The sequence below is a fragment of the Brienomyrus brachyistius genome, chromosome 7 (assembly GCF_023856365.1).
Source record: "Brienomyrus brachyistius isolate T26 chromosome 7, BBRACH_0.4, whole genome shotgun sequence".
In the NCBI taxonomy this organism is placed as follows: Eukaryota; Metazoa; Chordata; class Actinopteri; order Osteoglossiformes; family Mormyridae; genus Brienomyrus; species Brienomyrus brachyistius.
The window spans coordinates 18,305,109-18,311,910 of record NC_064539.1 but is presented as its reverse complement, the minus strand read 5'-3'; the positions used below and the strand labels follow the sequence as shown (position 1 = coordinate 18,311,910).

General features: G+C 41.2%; 1 long non-coding RNA gene across 1 annotated transcript; it reads left to right on the top strand.

Moving 5' to 3' along the window:
* The first annotated feature begins 1,659 nt into the window (after positions 1 to 1,659).
* Positions 1,660 to 3,993, top strand: LOC125746774 (uncharacterized). The gene is made up of 2 exons (XR_007399048.1): positions 1,660 to 1,903; positions 2,108 to 3,993. It is a non-coding gene; the product is annotated as an uncharacterized LOC125746774 (long non-coding RNA).
* The last annotated feature ends 2,809 nt before the right edge of the window (positions 3,994 to 6,802 follow it).

The window sequence follows — 6,802 nt, the reverse complement described above, 5'->3', positions numbered from 1 at the left end:
AGAGAACGATTACGTACTCTTTGTAACACTCCCCTGGTCACCACCTGTACAAACTGTTGTCTCCAAACCTGCAGCTTGTCTTAACACCACATTATTTCAGGTAGGAAAAACCTATTACAGACTTACAATATGCCAGCCCACCCTGGGTGAGAGATAAGCACACACACCATCTTCTTACTCAATGTTCCCCGCGTCAGTCACTGCTCTGTGCCGACATCATCATGCTCCTCATTACAGTTACACAGCATGATAAGCAGAGTGGACATTTTTGTACACATTTCTGCTGTGGAAGCCACACTGAAGGCGCCTATTCAAAAATGCTTTTGACTGAGTTCACAATATACCCTAATCAGAGCCTTGGAATTCGGAGAATCCTCCAATCCTGCAGAAGGACAAAAGTGAAGCAGCAGAGAGCAAACAAAAAAAAGATGACTGGATATTTAACCATCAAGAATTTCAGGGCAAAAAAAAACATTAAATACCACTAACTGACACCCCCATGTTTGGCATTTAACACTCTGAAACAAATATTTTCTTGGTATTAAATGAAGCATATCCGCAGGGGTAAAATCTTATATCCTATTGTATGAAACTCACAGCACATGATTAGTTTTTCCAGCATCGAGAAACACAAAGATCCCGCACTGAAGGGGACGTACAGTGAAGTGCTGGGCATCCTCTGTGTTTTTAATGGACTCGGCTTTTGTTAGCAATGTGACACACAATGTCTGTGGGCAGCTACCATTTACACAGCAGGAATGGGGGTCTCCACATCAACCCTGCAGCTGCTAGCTGTCTGAGGATCTGGCAAACAGTGGAGAGAGACCCCACGCCCTCAAGTGGACAGCACCTGTACCTGCATCTTCAAGCCTGCCGAACTGCGGTCTGTCTTCACAGTATCCATAAAGAGGTTCTCACAATTCGCCTGACATTGAATTATCCCCTTGAGACATTTTTGTATTACTAGACCACTGTCTTCTCTAAACCACAGCTGAAATTTAATTATGACTTACATGTTATTTTTGAAAATTTTCACTTTTTGCAAATGCTTCTAGCCAAATACTTTCTATTCATACTGCTCAATATCAGCGTATGTCAACAAATTTAGGTTAAATAATTACCATTGGATTTTGTTTCTGGTTCTCTGTGCCATTAACATCCCATTATAAATTATTCTGGTTACTGTTGTAATTGCCCAAGTAATCATTAACGTGGTCAAAGTCTTAATCCATAGCAAGACATACTTTCTAGGTATCAGTTCCTTAGAAAGGGGTTTACAGAGGGCAATCTAAGCCTTTCCAGCAAGACTGAACAGTATTATTATTATGAGGCCCAGAGGTGAGATCACTAAGCCTCACTTCTGGCCATTAAAATAATCTGTTATCCTGCTAGCAGACAGCATTGTAGCACTGGCAACAACAGAGCTGCCGCCCCCATTTGACCCAACCAGAACATCAGGAAGTTTACCAAATTCATCAGTGCCAGCTTGTGAGTATTGTGAGGTCAGGCGAAGTGTTACCATGGAGACTGATCACCAGCCCTGTACCTACAAATGCCTCAGGTAATCTAACCCATCTGACCCTAATTGGATGGATCTCCTCTTGGTTTAAACAGGATCATTTAAGTGGCTTCAGCTCTGGCATGTGTGTGTTTGATCTTTGGAAAAAAAAATCTCTGTTTGACACTCATCTGCCTGCCCAGAATCCTAGATAGTACAGATGAAATAGTCTGTTAAACAATAACTAAGCTGAAGTTAATGATTATACAGCTTATTTTAAAACATCCAATAGCTTCTAGGACTATAACTGTAATTTACATGGAGCAGAAAGGATATCTGATAAATACTGGTGTGTATGACCCCAGGCTAAACAGCCTGCGTGCAGAGAGTAGGGGGACCGGGAGGGTAAGTCAGGTGACCGGGCTCATTTATGCAGATAAGTTCCACCTCGCCTGTTTTTTTCTAAATAGTAAATTCCATCAAACCCTGACGGCATCCTGATTCACATTATAGGTTTACGAAAATTATTTAATTAGTAAGGCAAACGTATGTTTTAACATTTATTTATTAAGTCTGCTCTCCTCTTACTGTTTTTTTGTGTCACTTTAGGTATTTTGTCGGACAAATAAGCAGTTTTGTGTATCGCTTGCAACCCTATCTGGAAGAACATAATGTAAGTCAAGGTGCACAGTGAGGCATGCACGCACACACACTAACCAGATAATGACAAATCAGTCAACAAAATGTATTCATAATAATGGAATTTGGAATTAACAAATGAATGTCACAATTGTTTTTGACAATAAAATGGGAAATTTTTATGAAACATAAAATAGTTAATCACCTAGCAATTCAAACATTGGGTGTTTTTCAATATGTGTACTTGACAGTACTTGTGTAATAGAAAATATATAATAACCGGTCTGATAATTCAAATGGCCTGTCTGGGTTTACCTCTGAAACCCCAAAAGTGCATGTGAGAGGTCATAGAGGTGTTAAGCCGGTTAAATAAATTATTCCTTGGTCCTCAAGGACAGTGGTGATCCATCTGCATCATTCAGAAGTACAAGCATAATCCTTTTTTCTAAAGGTACCTCTTATCTTTCTATGATTTAAAAATTCTAAATTGAAAGTCAATCATAGGTGACAGAATTGGTCTTTGAGGACAAAAACCAATATCAAGATAGATGCACTTCAATCTAAAAACTGATACATGTCAGATTTAAAGTCAAACTGAAACACAACCTTTCACTAATATTTTCTCTTCAAGTAACTGAAAAAGATGCTCAAAAAGAAAATTTGTGAATACCTGTGGTGGCTGCAATGAAAATGTCACAGTCAGCTGCTATGGTCACAGCTTTTTGCGGACATTTTTGTTCTGGTAGTTTAACTTGGATAAGACGGCACGTTCGTTTTACGGTGTAGAAATTTCAGGAGGCAGAGAAGTTACTGTAGATACTAAACCAAGGAATGAGTCAGTGTAAGTCTCCGCTTACTGCTGAGAAGCTCAGTTCCACTTAGGACTAATAGCCATAAAGAGTGGTATGCTGTACCTGTAAGAACAGAACACTTTCAAAATGTATCGCTGCGAGAGAACTGGAGAGCGGCTGTTTTGCGGCGGAGGAGGAATGAAAGAGCGTGGGTGGGCGGTCAGCCTCCGCGACTGCTGAGAATAATGCTGTGCTAAGTGCATAATGGAACCAAAGCGTATTTCTCAGCAAAATAAACTGCAAGCACTCTGTCTGGCTCCTGGCTTAACCAAATGTAGTTAACTCTTCTTAAAGAGTGGTGGGTCTCACGCCAGGGCGTATGAAAGCCTGTTGCCTTGGGGGAATCTGGTGGCCTGCCTCTGGTTTGCTCTGTGTCTATACGCCCGCAGTCAAGTGACCGGTCATCTCTACTTTGCCCTGGAAATCGAGACCAGGCCCCCCATGACCCTGCGCTGCATGCGCAGTTAAAAAAGACCCAGTGTACTTTGCTGATTTGGCCTCCAATCTGTCATATTTGAAGCATCACTTGTAAAGTCTATATTTAACTGACGTTTGGGAAAATGGTAACATAACATCTCTTCCCTGTACTGACTCGATTGAAACCTTACTGTCTACACATTTCAGGGTCTCCTCTATTTGTTTTTATTACATTTTCTTGTGAAAGAGTCCCATTTGATTTTCCGGTTTGCCGTCTACAGTATATTGTGCCGGCTTCATTCCTGCTCATTCTCTATACCCCCGTTGTCATGCCCCGCATCCCTTCCCCCTCATTCTCTCCCAGTTGCTTGTTTAATTTTACCTCTCGTTACAGTCCTCGTGTGGATCACTCCAGGTGCCTCTCATCTGCTCCCTCGTCAGTGATGTATGAAGTCCCTCCCTGTCTCGAGCTCCCCAGTCCAGTCATTGATGTTTCTGCCAGCATGCGCCCCCCCCAGTGTGCCCTGTGCCCGATCCTCCCTACCCCGATTTGGCCCCTCATGGTCCTTTAATAAAGCCCTTTTGGTTATGCTTATGCTTGTGTTTGTGATGTATAGATCATTGTACATGATAAATCTGCCTAGGTAATGAATATAAAAATCACACAGAAAACCGTATACATATCATCCTTGCTTTATGATTGAAAAGCCAGTTGTTCAATTAATGAAGTCATTGCCTCTAGTTCGTCAGGCACCGTTACCTATTAGTTAATATTTTGTTCTCTTTTTGTTACTGTAGTAACATCCACCAGTGTTTTGTTTTTTGCTTTATATTACTGGATGGATGACTTTAAGCGAGGATAATTAAGTGATGCATGTGGAAATAATTTTTAATATTCTTCTCCCCTGAGATGATAAGTGTCATGATGGTCACACCAACATGGAAACAAACCAAAAATGAGGGCAGCCAGCTTCTCCTGCTCTTCTCAGAGCAGGAGCAAATAATCCCCTTTTAGTGAAGTAATTGTGATGCTTGGATTTACATACTAGTGGTTGCGACAGTTTGCTGGATTCAGTTACACTTTCCTTACTTCTACTGACTAGTTAATTCCTGCCTTATCAGCAGTATCAGGCTGTATAAAGCTATGAATTGCTTACAGCAAGGCCAGGACAGTGACATTGCCCATCTATATGCAGATGAACGCTACAACTTTGTGTAATGCTATTCTGTCAGAATACCTGTACTGTACAAATACCCGAAAATATCAGCATTTGGCTCACAAAATGACTGACAGAATTATAATCATAACTCAAAAAGTCATAGCTTACTCAAGACATCATAAATAGGTTCATTTTCTGCTGTTCATGTAGTTTCATTGGCCTGGAAGATCCAGGCTGGAAAGGTGGGTGATTTAAAGGATCTGTCTTTGATCAAGGCCGTTAAATTGGCAAAAGAAGCTGGTTTGGGAAATGAAGACAGATGGGAAATGTCGTGATGGGTTCCCTCACTGAGCTTATAGCGGTTGTTAGCAACCAGTCTGTCCCTGTTTCATCTAAGCACCAGCTTCAATGGTTTCATCACTGAATAATCAGGAAGACATAGCCCTTAATTTATAAGGGAGTCAGTTTGAAGTCTCCAAAGTATACATAGTATTTTTGTGTCTGAATTTTGGGAGTGCAGAGTCGAGGAATTGCAGTGGTATTATTAGTAAAAACTTTTGGTAAGATGTGTCTACAAGACCTGGGGCAAAATACTGATTCTATTGATTTTACATTTCATTCCTCAATATTACTAGTTATGCAGGGTTTTTTCAGAACTGTAGGAGACTGAAAGGGCAGCTAATAAAAGTCGAAATAATAGTTACAATGGACTGACAGATAATGTAATAACTGAATTTAAATGAACAGATCTGAGAAACTCATACTGTACTTCCAGCCATCTTGGAGAGGCACAGATTTTCAGCAAAACAAAGTATTCTGACTTGCTTGACACGTGTTTTAGTCCAAGGGTCAAGAATTTGTTCAGCTTGTTTTTTTTAATTATTATTCATACACATTAATAAGGGTGGTGCAGTGGTCCAGTGGCTAGCACTGTTAGTAAATGTGTTACCTTACAGGTCCTCGACTACAGTTCTGTGTGTGAAGTTTACATATCCTCTCTGTTTCCTCCCTGTACTCTGGTTTCCCCCCATGGTCCAAGAGTATGCTGAGCTTCACTGGAGCTACCAAATCGTGTGTGTGACTGCTCCATGGCATGGGGTTGGCACCCCATCCCGAGCTGTTCCCTGCTTGGACCTATAGCCCTCCCCCTCCCGCCCTGTGACTTTGATTACAAAAAGTAGAAGTAGTGATTAGAAAAAGTAGACAGAAAATGGATGAATGGATGGAAGTGTCAATAACCCAGAGGCTGAATCATTAATTAGTACATTGATAAACAAAAAGTTCTGGGAGAGGATCTCACTGCCGTTAGGGTGGAACATAGCATTTGTTCGGGATAGAGGTTAACCTCCATTCTCTCTTTGATAAGCGGCTACATGGATAATATCATGCACCAAATATAGCAGAAAAGTGCCGTCTCTCCATCGGCTGTGGTACTTTGTTCAAGGGTTGAAAACAGCCACTTCCTCATATTATATTTTGAGCTGGAAGACAACAGGGCCTGTCTTACACCATAGCTACCATCGCTAGCTTTGCGATCGTGGTGTAACTATGCAGCCTACTGAGGAAGACGAGACAGACCGATGGAGAAAAAGAACAGTTCAAGTGCTATGGTCCCATGCAATTATCTGACTAGCAGGACAGGGTAGAGGAGAATCAAAATGCCAGCCATAAAACAGGAAGGATTATAGTGAATGTGACATATTTCTAATTCACATGATAAGGGTGACATTTTGCAGCTAAAATATTTATTACCTGACCTAAAAAGGAGAATGTTGCTTTACCACATCGTGCTATTCAAACCTGACAATGTGCATTACGATGTTTTCCCACGTAACTTCCTCGCTTGTTTATGGGGTACTCTGGGTGTTGCCATTTATGGGAGAAATCACATTAATCTGGCTGGTGCCATACAGTTCTGACTTTTTGTTAGAGTTTCTACTAGAGTCAGAGTGTGGAATAATCTCATACTGCATAGGAGAGTCTATCCTAATCACCGACAGCTGGCAGGCAGCAAACAGGGACAGATCTGTTACAAAGCTTGATGCTTCAACTAATGAATCCAGCCTGAGCCTGAAAGACAGCATGTAGCTGCAGGGATAAATCATGATTTGCTGCACTGTAGTATTCAGAGCCTGGGAACTTTGTTATATTATACATTATATTAAAAATATTCACATTATAAGTTATATAAAAGGGGCGGCACTGTGGCCTGACACCTCTGGGACCCGGGTTCGAGT